Source organism: Vipera berus (genome assembly GCF_964194415.1).
Source record: "Vipera berus genome assembly, chromosome: 2".
NCBI classification, from domain to species: domain Eukaryota; kingdom Metazoa; phylum Chordata; class Lepidosauria; order Squamata; family Viperidae; genus Vipera; species Vipera berus.
Genome location: NC_138203.1, coordinates 141,085,543 through 141,111,588, shown reverse-complemented (window position 1 = coordinate 141,111,588; position 26,046 = coordinate 141,085,543). Strand labels below are relative to the sequence as shown.

At 41.4% G+C, this 26,046-nt stretch overlaps 1 protein-coding gene across 2 annotated transcripts in view; it reads left to right on the top strand.

Annotated features, from left to right (window-relative positions):
* The window catches only part of RARG (retinoic acid receptor gamma), a 140,416-nt gene that overhangs the window by 8,160 nt on the left and 106,210 nt on the right, over positions 1-26,046 (top strand). The gene's annotated exons all lie outside the window — the stretch shown is intronic.

Genomic DNA, 26,046 nt, shown 5'->3' with positions numbered 1-26,046 from the left:
GAAAAGTATCAGTATCTGGTCACTTGAGTAGTGCAAATGGGTGTGGAGCCTTCTTGGAACTGCTGAAAGAATTGTGTTGTAGACAGGAGATATATGATGTCGTATCCCTACTCAAGTGAATCTGAGGGCATAGATAAACCTCCAAGGGGCTTCAACGACTCCCTAAAATAATGCAAATGACCAGCTGTCTTCAAGGAATATAAATCCTTCCATTCCCCACCATCCAGTCAGAACTGACGAAGCTTATTGGATGAGAAGCGAAAAGAAAAAAAAAACCCCAAGAAAGTCCAGTTGCCTCTTGAAAAAGTGCCTTCGGGACAATATCTGGTCATGAAGCTTGGTATGCTGATCCTGTTGTAATTTTTGCTGGACTTGAATCTGTTGAAGGTTTTCCAAAGCCTCATGTTCTCTAGTACGTGCCTCACTTGTGGAATGTCATTGACATTGTTCAAAAAAAAAAGTTTGGCTTCCGTTCCCAAATTTCCTTAAGCAACTGGTAGGGAGTCCTGATCCTTATAACAAGTCAGAGGGGCAGAATCCTATAGAGCAGACATGTCAAACACAAGGCCCGGGGGCCAGATCCAGTCCACGAAGTGGTTTCATGCGGCCCGCGAAGACATCCTGGAAACAGTGAGGGAACGGCCCCCACTACCTTGGCCCTGGCCCAGAGACCCTCCTCCTGCCAGAGACCCTCAGATCTATCCCACTCCTGCCCAGGCCCCCATAGGCACCCTTGATGCGAACGATGTAGAGCTGGCCACGCCCACCCAGTAGGCCATACGCACTCTAGCCACGCCCACCCAGTAGGCCACGCCCATCCTGGCCATACCCACCAGCCCTCCTGAGGGCAATCGCAATGCTGATGCGGCCCTCAATGAAATTGAGTTTGACACCCCTGCTATAGAGTCACGAGGGACTTTTCAGTGGGCAAACAAACATTGGGAGCCACCTGTCCCATTTAGAACCTGTCTCCAAAAATTATTATTTTTTTGTATCCTTTTAAGAATCTGCTTGAATCCTTCCTCCAAACAAATCTTAGGATGATGGGCGGTTCTTTGTTTCCTTTTATTCTTATGGCGTGCCTGGGATTGACAAAAGGACTGTTCATTTTTCCCCCAAACTTTGAGGAGGCCTAATTTCTAAGTAACAACTTTTTCAAAAAAAATATTATTTTAAAGAATAATATAAGCAAAGTACCAAGCCATATAACAATAACAAAATTATATGAAACAATCCATAAAAATGAAGACAATTAAAAAGAAAAAAATATTTTAAAAAGCAAAAAAAAAATCTCTCTTACATGTTAAACTTATAGATAGCTAGTGGATCACAAGAAATCACATCATTCTATATTATAATCAAAATGTTATTGTAAAATACAATAACATCTATTCTAAAGTCGAACATACTCTTGTTTCATCTTTTGATTAGTAGAAAATATTGACTTTTCCAAGAAGGGTAAATTACACATTTTCAAAAACCAAACCTTAATACTTGGAATAATTTCACTTCTCCAGTTTCTCAATATTATTCTTTTTGCCACATCTTCTGCAGGGCATAATCATAATTCCTCATAGACCATCAGATTCCAGCGCTTTGGTATGCAATTCAACATTAACATCTTTTAACTTTTAAAGACTTTCCCATAAATCTATTTATATTCATTCAAGTGTTATTTCAGAAAAGTATGAAGAATTTGCAGGACCTTATCAAAAGCTTCAAGTATTTTTCGTCTCCAGTGGATCTGATGTCCTTCTTTTCCTAATTTCCCTTGGGGCCTTGCTCACGGATCCCTGAGTAGCCCACCCCATTGCTGGCACCTTTAATGTCTTTAGGATAGGGTCTCAAAGAAACACTTCAGTCTGTGAAAATATAACGTGCAGTTAAAAGAGATAAGCCTTCTTGGCAGCACAGTTTTCTGCCCTTTGGTTTTCCCCTTCCCAAACACCATATCTGACATGCCAGCTTCAGCTGAGGAAGGGCAGCCAAAGCAATTCTTCCTGACAGTTGCTAGCTGCCACTCCTGTCTGAAGAAATGGCTCAGTTCTCCATTGGGGAAATGAACTGTTTCAAGGCCAAGCTTCTTTCAAGACTTGGGAGACATTTACAAGTTGGGATAGAGAAGTCCAGCCTGCCAAAGTTGTAATATCTTCCGCCTTATCTCCCTCATCAGCTTCTGCTTTTCTTCTTCTTCCTCCTCTTCCTCCTCCTCCTCCTCCTCCTCCTCTTTCCTTTTTCTCCCTCTCCAAAAGTCTTCCCTGTCACAGCCTTTAAACTTTTAGGCACTTAGTCTGGATACTACCAGGGTGATAAGACCTATTCCCAAGGAGGCTGGTGTTTTCCTTTTGCACAGGAAAATGGAGGGTGAGACATCTGGGACCTGGCAACTGTATTCAGGGTTTTTGACTTTGGATGAAGGTGGCCCGTCATAACATTTTTAGAATGCGCAATCCAAATCTACCATTCCTCTTCAGGGCTGAACCTGGGAAAAACTAGTTCAGCAAGTTTGAAAGAGAAGCTGTCTTTGTACAATGCTGATTGGTTGGTTCCCATTGTGTCACTGAGATATCTTCCCCCTCAGTTCCCAGAGCAGTGTTGCACTATAATTTTTTGAAGCTATTTTTTTTTTAGAAAGAAGCAATAATTTCATTAGAGACACATACAGTACATGCTGGTTGGGTGCTTTTTTAAAACCAAAACAAAACAAAACCCCCCCCAATGGATTAAAGTGTTAGGGAAGTTGGATGGCTCAGCTGGCATGGAGTTGGCAGTCATTTTATGCCCGTCATTTTACTTGCAAAGTGGTGGGAAGGCTAACTACTTCATCCTGCAACTGAGGAATATGCTGAGAATTCTTTTAAAAAAATTAGATCTCACTTCATCAAGATGGTGACAAGTGTCACCAAATAAAACAAGCAGTTTCATACCGTGATTGGATTAAGACATTGTGCTAAGACGTTGCCTCATCTTAGCTTTTTAAATGCACCACAAATGGTTGGATTTGTCCAGGGATTTGTCTAGACAAGGGACGCGGTGGCTCAGTGGGTTAGGACGCTGAGCTTGTCGATCAGAAGGTCGACAGTTTGGCGGGTCGAATCCCGAGTGCCGCGTAGCAGAGTGAGCGCCTGTTACTCGTCCCAGCTTCTGCCAACCTAGCAGTTCTAAAGCACGTAAAAAATGCAAGTAGAAAAATAGGGACCACTACGGTGGGAAGGTAACAGCGTTCCGTGCGCCTTTGGCGTCTAGTCATGCCGGCCACATGACCACGGAGACGTCCTCGGACAAGCGCTGGCTCTTCGGCTTTGAAACGGAGATGAGCACCGGCCCCTAGAGTCGGAAACGACTAGCACACATGTGCGGGGGAACCTTTACCTTTACCTTTTAGGCAACCTTGGCTCTTTTATGACTCGTGGACTTCAACTCCCAGAATTCCTGGCTCAGGAATTCTGGGAGTTGAAGTCCATGAGTCACAAAGCCCTACATGGCATGGGTCCGGATTACCTACGGCAGCACCTGCGGCTGGCGTCAACTTCCCTCCGTCCAGTGCGCTCCCACAGAGAGGGCCTCCTCAGGGTGCCTCCGATCAGAGAATGTCGACTGGTGGCCCCCAGGGGGAGGGCGTTCTCTGTGGGCACGCCAGACCTGTGGAACCGCTTGCCGGTTGAGCTCCGGATGGCCCCCGACCTTCGCTCCTTCCGGCGGGATCTGTAAACCTATTTATTTGAGCAATCCGGCCTGGTCTGATGGGTTTGGGGTTGGGTTTTTAATATGGCTTTTAACTTTTAACTTTTGTATACATCGGGCATAAATTATTTAATTGCTTTTTAACTTTTGTACTTTGTTTTTTAATATTTATTGCCCTGTACACCGCCCTGAGTCCTTCGGGAGAAGGGCGGTATAAAAATTTAGAAATAAATAAATAAATAAAAGAGCCAAGGTTGCCTACCCCTGGATTTGTCCAACAAGGGAGCAATGGTTTGCAAGGTAGAGCAACTGGATTCATGTATTGTGCTAAGCTAAAACAACCAACCACATAATGCCATAGCTTACAATGTAAAAGCTTCATGAACTTATCTGTCACTGGTATTCCAAATCTAAAAAAAATTGAACATACAAAGTTGCTGGGTCTCTCAGAGGATTGTAAGTAATGTTAAATTGTTGATTGCATCTCTACATCTCATGGGCTAATATGTCTTCACTGATCTATGCTGAGATAACTATAATTGCACTTCACGGTGAGTGTCTGATGCAACCAGAGTTCAGGGATATCCTATAGCTGACCTCTGTTGGGAAAAATTCCAAATTTTATAGACTGCCAAAATCATCTCAGTTCTTTTTTTTTCCCCTGCCATCTTGGTGATTTTATCAGAAGCATTTTTTGTTGTTCTTGTTCTTTGTCCGCCATGTTTGTGTGGTGTTTCTTCCCCTGCTCCCTTTCTCTTTTTCTTTAGCAAACAAACAAAATAGCAAGATAACCTGGTCCCTTTCTTGCTGACATCTCTTTCAAGAGCCATCTGCCTCTTGAGGCCTAAGATTTTGTAGCCATTCCTCCCAAAATGTTCTTACTGTGAGACTGAAAGTCCTCCTAGAAGCTGCCATGCTAAGTTTCTCGCCTGTCTTGGAAAGTGTCACACTGATTTATAGTTCTGTTGCCAGAGGTTTATGCTGCGGGATTGTACTGTTGTTGCACGTCTTTGTGGAGGCAGATTCTGAAAGCAGTGCCCGCAGCTGGAAGTCACCCGATTTGGGCAAGGGGATAAACACTAATTTTGTCCTTTTTTCAACATATTCCAAATGGAAACCTGTGATTAAAATCCCCACAATCTGATTGTGATTTGCGGACCAAAATATCTTACCCAAGACACTTGTGCCATTAATCCAGGGAACATTATTTTCACCTCCTGTTTCAATATCAGGAAAACTGAAGTAATTAAGTTAGGTGCAGCTAGCTTTTTGCATCTCCCTTCAAACAGCCTTTTACTGCCAAACTTTCACTGTTGTTGGATACTTATGACAGCTTGGTTCCACCTCTCTTTCTCTTTCTGGTACTGACTGTCACAGAGTTGGAGCACTATGGATCAAATTTATTCAACATCTACTCTTCTTCCCACCGTTTTTCACAGGCAAGATTCGTGGTCTCAGTATTTGATCCTCAACAAATTCTGTTGCTTCCAAAGGTTCTGCCTTCATGGTTTCGAAGTGCAGTAAAGATAAAGACATTCTGCAACATTGACAACCTCAGACTCATCTGGATCAGGTCATTCTAGGTACCATTGGCCACTGTACGCAGTGTGCCTCTATACTTACTATCCACAGTAAGATCCCTTCTGCTCAGGTTCTTCCTTTTGATCATGTTTGCAACCATTCCTCTTCTCTATATAAAATGTCTCCATAAACAATATATATAATTTCCAGTTCTCTGCTAGATCATGCAGGCTCAACAACTGCAGTATACTTCATAAGCAGTTACTAGTATATGTGTCCTGGTGTTGTCTTCTGTACCACAAAGGTCACACCCATCATTCTGTACTGCTGTATGTGTCCTGGTGTTGTCTTCTGTACCACAAAGGTCACACCCATCATTCTGTACTGCTGTATGTGCCCTGGTGTTGTCTTCTGTACCACAAAAGTCACACCTATCATTCAGTACTAAATGCCAGGATTGGATTCAGAGAATTTTGCTTATGATTCAGAATCTTAGGCCTGAGTATTTATTTTTTTTCTCCTTCTGCAGGCTCAGCAATCACGGATTAACGACTGTTCTTTTCTTTGGAGGCTGTCCATCTCCATTCATTGCAGCCCACTAATGCAGCAACTATCCCTTGATAACCAGCCTGATCTTATATAATCGGATGCCTCTGTTCTAACATCTCTGTCAGTTTTGCCTGTGCTCCTTCAAAGAGGAAAGGGCTGCTGAGATACCTGAGCATCTATTATTTGATTATTATTAATTTTTGGCATATGGAAGATTCACATTGTGTACAAGAGGGAACTGAACCTTCTTCTTCAAAGATCTGATTCCTCATTACATATCAGTAGAAGCCTCCCTGAGGAAATTAGCTAGGCTAGGATATTATCAATGCACCTCGATAAAGAGGGACTTAGTTTGAATTCATTTGGGAGGTGTTGATATTCTGTCTCAAAGTTAGAATTTCGTATACCAAATGGTGTGCAAATGGCTGCCAGCCATACCCTTGTGAAATGAAATAGCCCTGGGATTTATTTTTATTTATTTTTTAGCTTTTCTCTTAAAGAGCATTTAGTCACTGTCTTTCTCACTGACTGGTGCCATCTTTCAAAGCAATAGTTCAATGTGTTGATGTATTGCTGACTATGCTTCAGAGAATATTGTTGAAGTGGTCATGCTACAATAGGTTTGGCTGCATTGCTTAGGCTCCTTAATGGTGCTTGGTCCTTTCTGGAAGATTTTTCTATCTTCAAGTCTCCATCATTATCATTTTTATTATTGTGGCTGAGGTTGCTGTTGTTATTGATGGTATTTTCATAAGATTATATCACCCCTTGAAAGTTTTGATTTTGACAAACATCCCTCTATTATTATGTCCAGGATAATCACTGATATCCATCTCTAGACATTATGGATGCAAGCTTTCATACTGTCACCCCCCAAAATATTGTCCTTGTCCTTCCTGATTTATTCTTGAGTGTGTCCAATATCAGTATTTCTTTATATTATCCCTCCTTTGGTATCACAGACATTTATCAAGTGCATGGCTGTAGGTATAGCATATCTTTGAAGCAGAGATGAAATATTAACAATTTGTAAACCGCTCAGAGTCTCTGGAAATCAGCTTTCATATAAATTTAATAAATTACATGGTTCAGCGCAGAGTCATCCAGATGTTTAGACTGGATTTAACATTTATATCCAGCTATTGAGTCTTCCCAAGGCCCTGGGATAGCAGATGTTGTTTGATGGTGTTAAAGGTACCACCACAGGATATAAGCTGTTCCAAATAAAGTTGCATTTGCTATTGACTGATTCTGATTTTGTCAATGCCAATGGTGTTCAAGTGTCCATATGTCTTGGAATTGCACCCAGGGCACCAATTATTGGTGGGACCATTTTTGCTTTGTTTTGCCATAATCACTGTATTTGCATGTCTTTGTATGTTGTGATTCTTTCCATTTCTGATATTCTTTTTGACTGTACTGCAACATTTCAACTGTCTGGAACTATTACAACATCCCTCACCCACATATTTTCTTTGGTAAATAGAATCTATCAACATCACTGCATGGAAGGAAGCGCATGATTCATTGTCATTATTTTTTTGGACTTCCAGGGCTTTCAATTCTGCTTGAGTCCCGTCCATTATTCCAGCAGTGTATCAAATTACTGGAATTGCTCAGGTGTTAATTGCCCTGATAGTATTTCCTCCATTGAGTTTGGGCTTTAAGATCTTCTTCACTCTCAAGATGTATTCACTTCCAAACTTTTTCTTGATTTCAGTGTGCTCTCAGTTGAATGATGTCCAGATATTTGTAGTGATCATCTTCATCCAGACTCTTGATGTTATTTCCACAGGGCAAGAAAACTGCAGAGTCCTCTCCGGGTAGTCTCTGAGAATCAAATACAATTGAATGGGATTTTTTTTTAAACTTTTGCAACTAACTTTGCTCACAGAAGTATTTCCTTTATTACTTTAACAATAACAATCCCTCTATAAAACAGCTTTCCCAAACTTGGTATCCTGATGCAATGAACTGCAACTCCCAGAATTCCCCAACCAGCATGGCTAATAGGATAATGGGAGTTGAGATGGAATATAGCCAGTGAATAATAAAGTGGGAGAGACTATTGTATAATGACTAATGTATAAAACACATCTGAGTATTTAGGGGACAAAACTGTCAGTAAACTAAATGTCAAGTGTGGGAAAATCAGGAAGCCCAAGCAGTTCAAATGATTATAAAGGTTTAAGTTCTCTACAACAACCTGAATTACTAATAGTCAAAGCAAATAGGCAGTAGATAAGTGTCAATGGAATTCGGGGTGGGGGTGGGGGCTAGACTTAGATCTCTTGTGGGCATGAAGGGACTTGAGAGTGATGATATGTTTGACCCCTCCCTGGGGCTCAGTCTGGTCATCTCCTACACTAAGTCTGAGCTAAAAGGAAAATGTAGAAAGTTATTAAATTGATTTTTGCTTAGAGAATGGGGGCATGATGGCTCAGCCACTAAGGCACTGAGCTTGTCAGCTCCCGTTACTTGTCCCAACTTCTGCCCGCCTAGCAGTTTGAAAGCATGCAAATGCAAGTAGATAAATAGGTACCACTTCAATGAGAAGGTAACAGTGTTCTGTGTGCCTCAGTGTATAGTCATGCTAGCCACAGGACCATAGAAAGTGTCTTCAGACAACATTGGCTCCCTCGGTTAAAAAACAAAGATGAGCATTGCTCCCTAGAGTCAGACACAACTAGACAGGGGAAATCTTTATCTTGACCTTTATTACTTAGAGATAAAAGTAGATAAAGGTTGAGAGAGAGAGAGAGAGAGAGAGAGAGAGAGAGAGAGAGAGAGAGAGAGAGCATTTTCATATCTCTCCCCCCCCCCCGTCCTATTTAATGCAGCCAAAGCAGTCCTAGAACCAGTCCTAGAACCCAAGTTTGGCCCCACCTCTGTCCCCTTGCCGCCCACATCTATGTAACATTGCTTGGTTCCCACACCAACTCTCACCTCTCCTTGGTGTCCCAGCCCTGCCTCACCTCTCCCCACAACACCTGCGGGCCTGTAAGAACACCACCTCTTGATAGGATTATGTGAATGCTGCATTGTTATTCCTCCAAAAACAAGGGTGATGTTTGACATTTCTGGACTGGATCCAACAGAACTCCTGAGGGAGTTGTGTGTTTCTGAGTGATGCAGGTGAGATTCCAGGAAGGAGTGAGATTTTATGCAGGACTCTTGGCCAGGATAACATTTCAGGAAAGGACAGGTGGTGGTGGTGATGGAGGAGGAGGAGGAGGGGGAGGAGGAGGAGGAGGAAAGCCAGTCAAGTTGGTGAACTGGACCATGGAAATGCACTTGACAAAAACACGAAGTGTAAGCACCGCCCTTCTGCCTCTAAAACTGACAACTCCTGCTTGTGTGCCTTCTTTTGGATGCATGCCAAAGGGAAAGGGAATGGTGCTCACCCACATATACTGGGTGAGCCTGCCCCTGTTCATGCCAGGCCAAGCCACTCTTTGAAAACCCTCATTTGACCTGATAGAAATTTGGAGCTTACTGGTCTTTTTGGTCTGTGTTCTGGCTTTCTGCCTGTTGTGAAGAAAATGCTGATGGAAGTATAGTTTGGGATTCTACATTTCCATGATTTTTGCCCTTGTGATGCTTCACCTGCGACAAGTAGAGCATCTGTTCCATCTCTAGCAAAAGCTGACTTCAAACTGACCTTCCTTCATGCATTAGAGGGAGAGAAGATGTCAACCTGATCTTCAACTCAGAGGGCCAAATTCACAGGGCAGATACCTGTAAGAGTGAGAGCCCATCAGAAGGACTTTCTCATAGGTGGTAAGAATGAAGATAGATATCCATAGTTTTGGAAAAAAATGGGTAGGTGGGTAGGCTGAGGTGAATATATGCATTTTCCTAACTAGGCAGAAGCAATATTGGTAGTTGATTTTCATTATGGAACTCTGATGTGGAAGAAATGAAATTGAAATGCCTATTGCTTTCTCCCTAATCATAATTACTTCCCCCCCCCCCCAAATCTACATTTAATAAGTTATGAGATGTAAACATTATCTATTCTAGTCCACAGTTACGCTGATGTTTTTAAGCTGTTTCTCCTTTTCCTTCCTTACCCCCAGCTAAATATCTAAACGTTTCATGGCTTGGGCCAAATTATATCAGATTTTGTCTTATAAAATAAGGAGCAAGAACAAGAGAGGCTACGGGTCTAGTAATTTTCATTTGCATAGTTAATGTCCTTCATGAGAAGCCACTTGGTGCTAGTGGTACACCTAACATATGAAGATATTTGTATGCATTCGAAAGAAGTAGAGTTGTTCACAGATTGCAGTTTCTGTTCCTTGTCTTACTTTTTGTGAGTGGGATCTGTGAATTGTCCTTTTGAATATCACACATTGATTCCTGATGATGGATAGTTCAAAGATTGTGCAGCTGGTACTTTCTAATGAGGGAAATAGGTCCTCCTATATACATTCCAGGCAACATTGAAGGAAGAGACAAATTGCTCAGTCCAGGGTGTTGACATCAATATCGGTCCTGATTGCAGATATTCTTGGATGTGGGTGGACCAGATTTCCCACTATGATATATATGGCACTGATGGCAAACCTTTTAGAGACCAAATGCCCAAACTGCAACCCAAAACCCACTTATGTATTGTTGGGTGCCGGGTGGGTGTGGCCCATTGGCTGGGTGTGGCCCATTGGGTGGGCGTGGCCCATTGGGTGGGTGTGGCCCATTGGGTGGGCATGGCTTTGGTGGTAACGGCAGACTGGGTGGGACTAAAAAGTTCAATCTATCAGTTCCAACTTTGTGAGATATTTTTTTCCCTGTGAGAAGTTGAAATTGATTGATTGCTTGAACCTTTTTTTGTTTTTTGCACACGGCGGCGGAGGCCTAAAGCAAAAAGGTTTTATAAAACCTAGCTGAAGGCCTAGGACTGGGGCGACGGCATGCGTGCCCACAGAGAGGGCTTTGCGTGCCACCTGTGGCACGCGTGCCATAGGTTTGCCACCACGGATATATGGGAATCGGCATGACTTCCCATAAAGATTGGAGAGCAATTTATATTGCAAGAAAAACGGGGAGGATAATTCTGCATCAACTCTAGTAGGTGTTACCCACTTTCTCAAAATTTCTATTGAATGTTAGGAAACCTGGGAGGTTTTTTTTTAAATTGATCCTTATCACCCTAATCTTTAATGCTTAATACTTTGGATGTAGCCGTAGAAAGTAATTATCTTCTCATATCACTGGGCTAGCTCTGAAGATCTGAGAAAAGACCAGTGTGATAAGTAGAAAAGAAGGCAGCAAAATGGATAATTGGAAGTACATTTTACTCTTTGAGCTTGTTTTCAATACTACAAATTAGTCCTTGCCACATGACATAAGAATGTCTCTGAGCACATATGGAGTGTCTTTTTCAGACTTCCTGAGCACACACAGAGTGTCTTTTTTCAGACTTCAGACTTTCAGACAGCCTGAGCATAGTGCAGCACAGCATTTTGTTTTGTTGATCTTACTGGCTTGTATGCTACTCAAATTGCTGATGATGACTCTGTGTGACCTCTATAAATCAAGTTAAAAAGAAGATAACAAGTTAGAGTAATAAAAAAGCGTAGGCACATATATTGGAACTATTGATATTAATTATATTAAGTATATTCTGGTGCAAGAGGGAACATCTTTAAGAGATCTTACACCCCACATGCCCCACCCAAGGCTGGCTGGAATAGCTACGTTTTAATGGACTTTCTAAAAGGAATTTACATTTCCGGAGGGATTTTACTACACGAAGAGCATCCGAGAGCTTGCTTCTATGTTCCCTGTTGGTGATATCCTCAGAGGGATGGGATAGAGAGGGAGAGCTTTTTGTCGCAGAGCTTTTGGAGAGGGAGATACAGTTGGGACTAGTCAGTTTTGAATTTGGGACTAGGCAATTGGGAGTAGACAACCCAGAGTCGTGTGGTGACAAAGGTGACAACCAGCACCTTCAATTGCATTGGAAGTAAATTGACAACAGTAGAGCTCGTCAAGTAATGGTTTTATATGAACGGTTTGAGATATGCCTATGATTACTCCAGCCACTGCATTCTGGACCAGCTCTAGCTTCTGAATGCTCTTCAAAGACAGCCTCAGGTAGAGTCTGTTGCAATAGGATAATAAGCCAAGTGTTTCTTAAATGTTCTTTTGTTTGGGAACTTTCCTACTTTAAAAAATTATAGAGAACCCCCCCCCAAAGAGTTTTTGTTTGTATGGATTGTATTTATTGATATGTTTACATTAAAAATTTAAATTTACACATTCACTGCTGCTATCACTAATTTTTTTGATGTGATTTCATTATTGTATTATTTTTTAACATAGGCTGGCAAATAATTTTGATTTTGTGGACCGCTAAGGGGGTTTGAGGGGGCCCTTCAGGGGTCCTAGAACCACACTTTAAGGAATACTGGCCTAAGCAAGAGGTGATCAGAGCATGATTAACCATGAGAAGAATATCTAGCTATAGAAGGAGTTTTAATTGGTATGCAAAATGGAATTGTGAGAGGAGAGGAGAGGAGAGGAGAGGAGAGGAGAGGAGAGGAGAGGAGAGGGCTTGAGCTGTAGAACCAACCATTAATCCTGTGGGCAGGACTGGGGTTCCCAGACCTGAGCAGAAGGGGAACCAGAGTTTTGAAAATGGAAGTGAAGCTGTTGATTTAAATAAAGGTTGGTTGTGATGCCGAAAAAAAAATGCAGGTTATGGAACTCAGAAATCTGAGAATAATAGTTTTCCAAATATACCAAAAACCTCTGTCCAAAAGAATTGGCCCCACTATTCCTTCATGCGCTAGTCCGGAGTCTCTGGGTGCTAATTTGAATTGTGCTCCTGTTTTCCACATGTACCTTTGGCTTCTTCTCTTGGCTTGCCATTCATCGCACCTCACTCTTCTTCAGAGCAGCTGGGGGTGTTTGCTTGTCTCCTGTGACAGCCTTGGATAGAAAAGGAGAGGAGAGGAGGAAGCAATTTGGTAAACTCAGATGCCTATGCTGAAATTTACTCTCCCTTCCTAATGCGAGGGATGTGTAGAAGAGAGGACAAGTCTTGCTCAGACTTTCCTGCTTGGAAAGCGAGAGAGAGAGAGAGAGAGAGAGAGAGAGAGAGAGAGAGAGAGAGAGAGAGAGAGGGAGGGAGGGAGGGAGGGAGGGAGGGAGGGAGGGAGGGAGGGAGGGAGGGAGGGAGAGAGAGAGAGAGAGAGAGAGAAAACACTAATTCAGTCATGGAAAAAGGTTTGGGATCCCCCGCCTGCCTTCTTTCTGGTGGAAATACCTTAAACATAAGTGTGATGTTCAGGCAGTAAATGGGGGCTTTGTTTGCAAGTTTGAGCCAGGAGGCCAAGGGGAAGGAGTGCTAAAGCTAAATTCACCCACCCACCCCACTCCTCAAACTTATTTTTCCCCCTTCTCAAATAAAGTCTCTCAAATGTGAAAGCTCTATAAAATGTGGTCTGAAAGATGGCAGCTGTGGGGTAGAGAGGCTGTGAAAATAGCTCAGCAGACTCCAGATGTCCTTCTTTAGTCCTAACTCCAAGCAGCATCCATAAGCTCCTAGGACTCAGGAAGTTTTGGATCTGGAACTCATGGCCAGGTCATGAATCCTCAGAGCATGAAAAGTTCAGAGGGAGTTCTATATGCTAATTAAAAACCACGATCACCCATCAGGTCAGGAAAGTGTGAGCTGCTGCCCTGCCTTCCTCTTAGATTCTTCTCAATAGGCCCATGATAACATGAGTGATAGGCCCATAATTTATGTAGGATTGGGACTTTTATGTTGACATGGATGGCAGATTCATAATTTTCCACATTGATCTGTTAGGGCTTGCAGATCAGGGAGCAAGGTGGCTTGTATTATGTAAAAAGGAAGGGTGCATATTGAATCAGCAGTGTGGAGATGCCATTTTAAAACTTCTGTGGTTCCAGAATAGAAGCATAGGGCAGATCCCATTTGTAGGCAGCTGGTAATATGTTGGTAGCTTCCACGAAAGACTAAGTATATAGAAATACTTGGTGCATATGAGCTGTGGGCCTTCAGCTACTTAAAGGTGGGATAATGAAAAGATGTGAAAGAATGAATGCCTCTGATCCATTTGTGTAGTCTGCTTTGTATGTGACTCTTCAGAATTTAAGAATTAAAAGGTAAGAAGGACAGGGCTGTAGCAAGATGGATGGAGAAAACTTAAGTGAGAACAGCAGAAAGAAGAAAACTGTTCCTTCTGTAACTCCAAAAATTGCTGAGACATCTTCAGACTCAAAAGCTCTAAGCTTGGCATTTTGCAGGCACATTTCAGATGCCAAATGAGCCTCAGACCTCTGTTGCCAAGGTCCTTAGAGAGTTTTCAATATGCCTTTTCTCAAAATTATTTTCTTGACTCCCCCACTCTTGCTGAGTGAATTGTGGTGAATGCTGATAATGAGATGTGGAAGTATATGCTTTTATCAGTGTTTCCTCTGCCTTGAGAGAGGAAGAAGATCTCTGTCTAGTGACCTATGGAGTTGACCAACACCCAACTTTCTCAAGCGTCTGAATTGTACTCCCTGGTAAATTCATTAAATAGATGAAACATACAGTGATATGTGCAGATGCAGAACAGATCAGGGGAAAGCTGATTCATAACTACTCATATAGCTCTGGGAATTCCATTAGTTGCTCCTTATCATTTTGGCAGAAGACAGGTAAAAAGGTAAAGGTAAATGTTCCCCTGCACATGTGTGCCAGTCGTTTCCAACTCTAGGGGCCAGTGCTCATCTCCGTTTCAAAGCCGAAGAGCCAGCGCTTGTCCGAGGACGTCTCCGTGGTCATGTGGCCGGCATGACTAGACGCCAAAGGTGCACGGAACGCTGTTACCTTCCCACCGTAGTGGTCCCTATTTTTCTACTTGCATTTTTACGTGCTTTTGAACTGCTAGGTTGGCAGAAGCTGGGACGAGTAACAGGCGCTCACTCTGTTATGCGGCACTCGGGATTCGACCCGCCAAACTGCCGACCTTCTGATCGACAAACTCAGTGTCCTAACCCACTGAGCCACCGCGTCCCTTTAGAAGACAGGTAGCTCTATCTATATTTTATTTTTTTAAAAAAAGACTGTAAAAGCCATGGAAGTTAGGTTTTCCTCTGCATCTGCGCACTTGAACTACTGAAATATAATCAGACTTTTGCTATCATCAAAGACCAGCATAACAAGGACTAGGTACAAGAAATTATAAGGCATCACAAAATAAAATTACTTCAATTAGGAAACTGACCCTTTTTCAGATTATTGGAGAGAGAACTGAGATGGTCCCTGGTGTCTTGCAGTATAGGCATTCATAATATTTGAAGTGTACTTCCTGACTTTGATTTAATTTCTTTCTAAATCCAGCTGAATTTGGATGGAACTCTACATCATATATGTAGATCATGTAGTACCGATACTGTCATTAATCAGAAACTGTTGGAAAGAGAAGGGCATTTTGAGCTACATCCATGCTATTTGAATCAATTTTAACAACATTAACAGCTTCCTCCCAAACATTATTGAGCATAGTAATTGGGTGGCATTTCTAAAATCTCCCAGCTGTCTTCCCACAGATTTATAGTTGCAGAATTTCCTAGGAAAAAAGCAAGGATTACACCAATATACACATTTGAATATTTTTTTCATTGCATCAAATGAAATGTCATAGTGAGGAAAAAGTGATTCCTCTAGAGTTCCTCACTAAATTAGATAAACTGTGGCCAGTCTGATGCCCTCTAAATTTGTTATGCTACAACGCCCAGTATTGCCAACCAGCATGGCTAGCATAGCCAACTCCTGGCTAGAAAATTTCAGGATTAGTCTGATGATTTCAGCTCACAGAATCCTCAACAATGGACATGCTGGCTGGAGAATTCTGGATGTTGTAATCTACATATAGTGGAAATTGGAAGTTTTCAAAGTTGGGAAACACCAGGATATCTGGAGAGTGCCAGCTTTGGGAAGGTTGGGCTGGATGTTGAACACAGCATCAGTCCACCTTCCCCCAAACTGACTAGTGCATAGTGGGACATCAGAGTTGTCAGTTGTTGCTTGTTTCTGGGAATCTCAATTCTTTAAGTCATGGTTGTCCCAAAGTTGCTTTTTGTAAAAGACAACTGGGCTTTCTTGGAGTTTTCTCTGAAATTTTTTTGCTTCTCATCCAAGAAGCTTCTTCAGATCTTCAGAAGAAGCTCCTTGGATGAGCAGTGAAACGTTTTCAAAGAAAACACCAAGGAAGTCCAGTTGTCCTTTGGGAAAAGTATCTTTGGGACAATGTTGCTACACTTCTACCTCATTTGCTATGTTGGTTTGGACAAAAGCAGTCATAAGTGAGAATATTTTAGTGCAGACCAAGTAAAACAACTAGCCATAAAACAAGAAATAGCAACAATTCCTCCAGTGCTTGCTCACACTGATGGCAGAGATCATGTTCAGATAGAAGTCTACTCTTGCACTGTGTTGTTGCTTTCCCACTGTTTCCATGCTTGCAGTGTAGGATCCCCACAATTAAAATATTTTATTGCAAGGAAAATCTCACATTAAATCCATTCACTGATGGATCGTGATAGAAGGCAGCCATCTTGCCCCCAGTTCAGTCTTTGCTCTTTCCTTTGTTCTCATTCCTCTTCACTATTCAGACCTCTGGGCGGGCTGCTAAATGTGAGCAGGCATGCTGAGGGCTGATAACTTGTCTGTGCACTTGTACAAAATAGGTAAATGGCATATCCACTGCCCATTATTATTATCAATAGTCATCTGTATTGTAAGAATAAAAGGGGGTACTATACTGGAGGGTGCTAGTATTTTTTTTAAAAAAAACTTTTTGTGAGTTCAACTAAGATTACTGTGTAAGCACATTTTTCATTCAGAGCAACTGGGTTTTCTCTGAAAGATATATAGCTTCAGAAGCTGTTCATGCCTCCAGCTCTCCAAGATGGTCACTATCCTATAGGCAGTTCATGGAAGCTCATGTTTTGACAAGGGTCTTATCCTGATAGACAGACCCGTACATCAAACATCCCATAGGCTCTGATCCTATATCATTTTCCATGAATATACACCCAGCCTATGGTCAGTAACAGTAAATGAATGGTACTTAATTACCTCTGTAAGCCAGATTTTTATCTTTTCTATCAAGATGAGCTAAGTAAACTGACATCCAGTAAGAACTTTCATTGACATCCTTAAATGTTCCAAATTCCATGACTCCTGCACTTTCTTGTGTTCTCAATCATTCTTTTGTTATTGTTTGTATTCTATTTAAATTTATACTTTGTTGTTTTTGTTCCTATTTAACCGTAAGTGTAAAATTGGGTCAACTATGCTTTTTTTCATATATATGATGCAGACTCTGACTTCAATATCAAGTTAGTCTTCTTTCCCTCCCTCTTGTTGCCAAATGAAAAGATTTGGAAACCTCTAAACTGGCCAATAATGTAATCATATTTCATTGGTCCTAATAAGGGCATTGCTGAATGGTGTATTTTGAAACATCCAGTAGGTTTCTCTGATGTTACATTTTGCCCAGCAATCATACCAGGTAGAGAGGTGTTATATTTTTTCCAAATATAAATGACTAAGCTTGTCATTATTTAGAAAGTGAAACCTCCCTACAAATAAAGTCTCACTGCGAGAGGAAACAAAGCAGGATTAACACACCATGAAAGAAACCAATAATAAAAAAATAATAATAAAAAAATTCTCAGGTGTGGAAATACTTTATGCCTGAATCCAGTTTGTACATTTCAAGGTTTCAATCTGTATTGTTCACTATGTGTCAGTGCTTTTTTTGTAAAAGAAAAAGGTGCCGGAACTCACACGTGTCATACAACCCGCCTTGCCTACCCTACAAGATTCCATCCAAAAAAGGTGCCGGAACTCCGTTCTGAGCGTTCTATGAGAAAAAAAGCCCTGACTATGTGATTCTCTTGTTTCTTTCCATGTTCCTGTTTTGTTGGGGATTGCTTGCATCACCTGCCTGATAGATACCAGAATAATTGAGCTGTCTTTACTGTATAAATGAAGTGCTGTTGTTTTTTCTAAATCATTTCCACTTTCTATCTTTCTGAAATGGTGCGATCATCCAGCATTTTATTTTATTTAGAGATTAGGACAGGTTAAGCTACAATCTTATCTCACGTTGCCTCTGTAATAATACTGGGTGTAGGTTAACTAAGCTGGTGGTGAATTTGCCTGGGGCCATTTAGTGAACTCAGTAGCAATTTATATTTGGAATCGTTGCATACGTACCCAGCAGTATATGAAGACACTACCTCACACTCCAAAAGCAAGGGGGAAATAAACTGTGAAGAAATTGCATCAGTCTAAAGGTACAGGGTTAACCAAAAAAAAGGTATCAAATGGCTTTATTTTTTCCCCTTGAGGGCCAAACTAGCTGGGAGGTGAACTGTCTCCTGATGTTTGTTTAATTTTTCAGCACAGAAAGAGTGCTTAACCCTTCCATTTGGGGTTGCTTCCACTCCACTTTTCCACTCCTAGAAGAAAAAAAAAGAGGCAGACCTAGTATCTTTTTCTTTGTAGACCGGAAAGTGGCTTTGCCATCTTATGGTACTGATAGCAATTATAAAATGAAGAGTTAAACCCTCGCCCTCTGTGGTCCTCTGGTGGTGCAGTCAGTTTTGGAGCCTTTGAAATTAAGGAAATAGCAACAGTAGAGGCACAATTTACATTATCTCCATTTAGGCCCTCTGGGTGCTTCTCTACTGGAAAAACAAAACAAACCAGAAGTCTATTTGAATACTAATATTTTTTTTTTGCATGGATGAATGCTATTAACTCTCACTCCCCTTCTTTTGCAACACTATGTCTATCTATCCACCCATCCTTCCATCTGTACTATTACTGTATATATATCGCTGAGCTTGTCGATCGGAAGGTCGGCAGTTTGGCGGGTCGAATCCCGAGTGCCGCGTAACAGAGTGAGCGCCTGTTACTCGTCCCAGCTTCTGCCAACCTAGCAGTTCGAAAGCACGTAAAAATGCAAGTAGAAAAATAGGGACCACTCTGGTGGGAAGGTAACAGCGTTCCGTGCACCTTTGGTGTCTAGTCATGCCGGCCACATGACCACGGAGATGTCCTCGGACAAGCGCTGGCTCTTCGGCTTTGAAACGGAGATGAGCACCGGCCCCTAGAGTCGGAAACGACTAGCACGCATGTGCGGGGGAACCTTTACCTTTAATATATATATATATACATATATATATATATATATATATATATATATATATATATATATATATATATATATATATATATATATATATATATATATATATATATATATATATATATATATATATATATATATATATATATATATATATATATATATATACATATATATATACATATACATACATATATATATATATATATATATATATATGTGTGTGTGTGTGTGTGTGTGTGTGTGTGTGTGTGTGTGTGTGAAATACTTGTTAACTATTTAGATTACCTTGCTAGGCCCCAAACATGGGGCAAATCTTTATTTCCTGTTTCAGCCTATCTTGAAGGCCATCGAACAGGCAGTAGTCACACCGGACAGCTCATATATTTATGTAAATTACTAACAAAGAATTAAGGGAGACTGAAATGCATTTCAAACTTATTAGTTTTCATCAGTCAGCCATACCCTTCTGAGAATCTCAGAAGGGTATGGCTGACTGATGAAAACTAATAAGTTTGAAATGCATTTCAGTCTCCCTTAATTCTTTGTTAGTAATTTATATAATTTTTCAACCAGCGTGCAGTCTGGGTTCAAAAGCACTAATACATAATCAAATCCTACTCTTTGGTTCTCTCCTCTAGCCATTTGTAGCATAATTTCCACCTTTGGTAGTATTCTGTTTCTTCTTTATCTTTCATCTCATAGTTAGTCTGTCCATCTCAGCACATTCCAGTATTTTTTTAATTACTTCTTCCTCTGGTGGTATTCCTTCATTTTTCCAGTATTGCGCGAAAGTAATTCTTGCTGCTGTTGTAATATGTAGAACTAGTGCTTTTTTTCTAAAAAAAAAAAAAAAAAGGTGCCGGAACTCTCATCTTGGCGGCTGCAGGAGGCGGGGGGTGGGTGGGGGGAGCATTGTTGTGGTCACGGGTGTGAGGGGTGTTGGTGTCGGGCTGCCCCCCAGGGCTGGAGCTGGCGCGGCTGGTGCTGTGGGAGCAGCGGGGCCTGCTCTATATGGCGGGGCGGGCAGCGGAGGCGGTGCGGGCCAGGCGATGCAAGGCGGCCACTTAGGCATGCAGGGCGAGGCGACGGTGGCACAGGTCCAGCACCAGGTAGGCCACCAGCCTGGCTGACCCAGGGGAGCACAAGGAAGGAGTGCACATGGACTCCGCAGAACCCACCTCCTACTCCTTGTCCTCTTTTACTTACCTAGTTGAGATAGTGTAGTTGGGCAGCAGGGAGGGATGCAAAGTTCCTGCCAAATCGCCTTCGCTGCAGACAACTTGCCGGCGCAACATTTGCCGGCCAGGTCTTTTGGCACACTCAGCAGCAATTCCTATTGGCTTTCAAAAGCCAATAGGCTTTTGAAAGCCAATAGAGGGAGTAGCATAGCTTGTGCAAAAGCTTTTTTCTTTTTGTGCAAAAAAGGGTACCGGAATGCCATTCTGAGCGTTCTATGAGAAAAAAAGCCCTGCTTTTATGTTTTAATCTTATGGTTTTAAAAATATTGTAAGTTGCCCCAAACTTCGCCAGGTGCATACAAATTGCAACGTTGGCATTTCTGGATGTAATACAGATATTTTGGACTTATTTTTCTTTCACGTCATTTTTCTTTCATGTCACACCTATTTCTTCTTTTCTTTAGACTAGCCAAACCCAAATCCTGCAGCCGTTCTTCCTATGTTTTAGTCTCCAGGCCTTTGATCATCTTAGTTGCTCTTTGAACTTTTTCCAAAGTCTCAACAACTTTTTTGTAGTAGGTGACCAAAATTGGTTGCAGTATTCCAGGCGTGGTCTTACTATGGTTTTATAAAGCGATACTAATACTTTGCGTGATCTTGATTCTATGCCTCTGTTATACAACTGAGGATTGTATTAGGTTTTTTGGCGACTGCTGCAACTGCTGGCTCATATTCAAGTCATCATCCACTAGGACTCTTCCGGAAGTCCATTCTGGGCCTGGGCAACAAAAAAGTAGCTATTGGTTCTGCCGAAGTGGTGTGAACTGGCTGAATCCCACCACTATCTCTCTCACAGTTACTGTTCTTGGGCCAGATCTCACCTAATCTGTACTTATACCTTTGACTTTTCCTGCCTAAATGTAAATGTGCTCTTCTCCACATTAAATTTCATTTTGTTGGATAGGGCCCATTGTTCAAGTCTGTCAAGATCTTCTTGGATCCTGAGCCTGTCTTCTGGGGTGTTGGCTACTCTTGCCAGCTTAATGTCATCTACAGATTTGATGAGTTCCCCTTCTATTCCCTCATCTAAACCATTTATGAAGATATTGAAGAGTACTGGGCCTAACATGGAGCCTTGTGGTACCCCACTGCTTGCTTACTTATTCATATGGATGTAGTACCATTAAGTCTATCCATCTTGATTGTCATCCTCTTCTTTTCTTCCACCTTTCACACTGATGCCACCGAAGTAGAATAAATTGAGCCTGGTCATTTATGCTTCAAATGAGAACTCTGCCTTGATTTGTTCGATGATCCATTTGTTTATTTTGTTAGCTGTCCGGGATATTTTCAGAAGTCTCCAATGTCAGCGTTCAAAAGCTTTTTCTATTTTGCTTCTTCAAGGTCTACTAGTTAAGGATTGACCTCACTTATTATTGATTGCTCCTTCTCACTTTAACCCACAGCCCTCTTCCCTGTCTATATCGTATTGATCTTTCAGTTTGACTAGTTCTTCAACCAACTATTCTAATCCCCTCCTATACTTGATCACCTTTGTCCTACTTGAGGTTAAGAAAAGTAGTTAGTGGCTGATTTTCCCCACTAATGCTTGATAGATGGGAAAATAAGCTAGGGGAATTTACCAGCCCTTAATTTGTCTTACATTAAAATTGTAAGGCTGTATTAAAATGCTGGGTTGATTACTCAAGGCAGAACAGGGATTAACAATGAGTACAATGTAATACATACTTTTCTGCCGGCTCATGGATTGGAGGAAAGCACTTTAATGTGGCCTTCTGGCTGTGTCCTGTGTCTAATGTTGACTTACATCTCAGGGGATGTTTGGAAGGCAAACATGATAATAACTGGAGATCATATTCATGTAGGTCATCACTGTGTGTGGTGCAGGACGTAACTGGATATTTTCTGGCAATGTCTTCTTGTAATGTTCCATTGTAATTCTTGAGATCAAATTGGAAATAAAGGCCTGATTTCTGCTGTCTATGGACTTAGAGCCTTTCTCTTATATGAATTCATGCAAATATAATTAGACATGCTTTCTTAGTGAAACTTTCAAGAAGTGTTGGAGCTTGTCTGCAGAAAAAAAAACCAAGAACAAAACTTAAGTGTGCATATACATGTGCAAACTTTTTTTGTTTGATTTACGAAGCATTTTTAAGGTAGAAATGTTGGAGGATTAGTTCAAGTTTTTAAGTTCAGAGGACTGAATTTTCAGCAGCAACCTGATTGCCTGGAATAGATGTCTTGTAAAGGATTGCTTTAATGTCTCAGTCTGGATAGGATTTTCTTAAGCTTATTTAGGGTTAAGTCAGCATGATCACAGAATAGGAGTAGTTTAAATGGTAAGGGCAGATACCATATGCCCTAAATGCTGCTTTAGGTAAAATGTGAGGTATGATGAGGAAATGGCCGTGGAGTCTGGTGAGTTACACAAGAGATGAATATTTTATTTGCCCAAGTGTGGTTAGATACACAGGGAATTTTTCTCTGGGATGGAAGCACTCACTGTACATGCAAAGCAACAAAGAATAACACCAGTAAAAGGGGGAAGTAAAGAGGATCATAAGAAGGATAAATACTACAGCCATACTACATGGGTTAATATACATAGACATTAGACAGAACTGCAAGAATTCGATGTTTAGCAGAGTGGTGGCACAATGGAAAAACTGTCCCTGTGTCTAATTGTCTTGGCATACTTTGCCCTATAACAGGGGTCTTCAAAGTGGCCCTTTTATGACTTGTGGACTTCAACTCCCAGAATTCCTCGGCCAGGCACACTGGCTGAGGAACTCTGGGAGTTGAAGTCCACAAGTTATAAAAGGGCCACGTTTGAAGAGCCCTGCCCTATAACACTTCCCCGAGGGAAAGAGTTGAAACAGGTTATGACCAGGATGTGCGGGGTTTGCAGATGCCTTCTCAGCCTTCCTTCTGACCCCCACAATATATTTGGGTTAGGCTTGTAACCTCTTCCACAGAGGTTCTAATTTGTGACTACTGGGGACTCACAGACTTTAATGTTGTTTTAGGTTTTCCTCCTTCTCTCTCTCTGTGCTGCAATAATTTGGTTAAAAATGCAACATTTTTCTTTTGTTTCAAAGATATTAAAAATTATTTTAAAATCTTCTTCTACTCAACTGGAGTTGCTACCCATTTGATATGTAATATAGGGAGGCTTGAATTTCACCCATTTCCATTTCAAATACATACCTCAAAATTGATGTGTGTGTGTGCATTTGTGTATGTGTGTGTGTGTGTGTGTGTGTGTGTGTGATATCTATTTACTTATTAAATGTATATGCCACCCCGCCAGTTTCTATGACCAGAACTAAGAGTTAACTTCTTTGGGATGTGTATTACTGGGTCTGACTCTATTGGAACAAGTACCGGTAATCAATAGTTATCATGAGTACTTTGAGAATATTTCAAGCTGTATCCTGATGTGGAATTGACTGGGTTTCTGAGTTCACTTAACATATTGGACTTTTAAAAGACCCCGTTAGGTTACTGAATAAACATAACCATTGTATGATTAACTCTGGATGCAAACCAGAGAGATGCTTATTCTTTTCCAATTGCATTGTTCTTTTTTCTGAATTATCTTAGCAGTTCACTTTCTCCTATTTCTTTCTCAGTATCGCTTACCTACATTTGAAGAAATTTTGGAAGGGTTCCGCTGACCATTGGAACGTATTGCTATGTTCCATTCAAATATAACATTCTTCTACTCCAAAGGCCCTCTAAGTAGAAAGGACTTTTTGGCTGAAAATGGCAACAGTTGTCCTATGTTCACACTAGTCTCCAAGTAGGCCTTGATGATCCAGAAATCTTCTGCCATATATATATATGTTGTTGTTGTTAGTTGCGAAGTCGTGTCCGACCCATCGCGACCCTATGGACGATGTTCCTCCAGGCCTTCCTGTCCTCTACCATCTTCTGGAGTCCATCTAAGCTCACGCCTACTGCTTCAATGACTCCATCCAGCCACCTCATTCTCTGTCGTCCCCTTCTTCTATTGCCCTCAATTTTTCCCAGCATTAGGCTCTTCTCCAGTGAGTCCTTCCTTCTCATTAGGTGGCCAAAGGATTTGAGTTTTAGCTTCAGGATCTGGCCTTCTAAAGAGCAGTCAGGGTTGATCTCCTCTAGGACTGACCGGTTTGATCGCCTTGCAGTCCAAGGAACTCGCAGGAGTCTTCTCCAGCACTATATATATATATATATATATATATGTAGGTCTAGAGTCTCGGGTTTCTTCCCGCGTTCCTTTCATCTTCAGAAAGTTGTGGCCACAACTTTCTGAAGATGAAAGGAACGCGGGAAGAAACCCGAGACTCTAGACCTATACATACAGACACCCGCGAGAATCTACGAAAACAAATATATATATATATATATATATATATATATATATATATATATATATATATATATATATATATATATATATATATATGTATATGTGTAAAAAGGTAAAGGTAAAGGTTCCCCCACACATGCGTGCTAGTCGTTTCCGACTCTAGGGGCCGGTGCTCATCTCCGTTTCAAAGCCGAAGAGCCAGCGCTTGTCCGAGGACATCTCCGTGGTCATGTGGCCGGCATGACTAGACGCCAAAGGCGCACGGAACGCTGTTACCTTCCCACCGGAGTGGTCCCTATTTTTCTACTTGCATTTTTACGTGCTTTCGAACTGCTAGGTTGGCAGAAGCTGGGACGAGTAACAGGCGCTCACTCTGTTACGCGGCACTCGGGATTCGACCCGCCAAACTGCCGACCTTCCGATCGACAAGCTCAGCGTCCTAACCCACTGAGCCACCGCGTCCCTCTCTCTCTCTCTCTATATATATATATATATACACACACATGCTGAGAAGTAGTAATATTAATTTATATAGAAATATAGAATATCCCACCATAGGTGGGGGAAATAGTGACCAAATAATCTATGTGTTCCTTGTATCTTACTTTACTTTACTTTTATTAAACTTTTATATGAATTTATTAGCTTGTAATCTGTAATGAACTTTAGATGCCATTTGCATTGATGGAGTACTTCAAGGTCTTTGTTGGCTTTTTTAATGGTTCTTGACCAATTTAGAATAGAATAGTCCTTAACAGGCATCTTCAAATGTTGACATGCCCTCTATAAAGTAAGACATACTTCCTCCTGACATCTCCTCTTTCAGGTGGGTAACTCTATCGGCCCTGGGGAAGAGATTAAGTCCTGTTAAGACCCAAAGTCATTTGGCCTTTGCAGCTAGCAAATTTGATAGCAGATCATGATGTTCATTTGGGTTTTAAAGGCTTTGTTCTAAAAAGGGATGTCCTGAAGGGATGAGTATAATGATCTGGAATTTCAAAACATACTTTGATATGTTAAATGGGTTGGAGAGATAACATAGACAAAAAGACTTTGAAGATCCTTCTTTGTCACCACAATGATGAGTGGGAGGATCTTGATCCTGTGGTAGAATGCTTATTTCCCATAATGCAGAAAATTCTGTATTGTTTTGCTATGACCCATTCAAAAAATATATCAGATAAGCTGCTCTACGAAAGTAATAACAGCAACTGGCAAGGTAATTTAGGGGGAAAATGGCCTTATCAGTAGAAAAAAAAAACATACTGTCATAACAGCCTCACTTGGTAAAAGGCAGCTTAATAAGGATATGTAGATTATTTTATTCGTTGCTGTTTTGGGAAAGGATGTGTTATGTGTACGTGTATGTGGGTGTGAGAGTGTGCCTTTGGTTTTCTGGCTCAATTGCTAAAATGTCTTGGGTGGCCTTGAATGCCATCTGTTGGGATGAGAGAACTGAGAGAAAAATGACATGAGATCAACACTTGTGGCGCTCACCTTCTGAAGAATATAGCTCAGTTTTTCATTGGAGAGCAAATTATTTCATCCC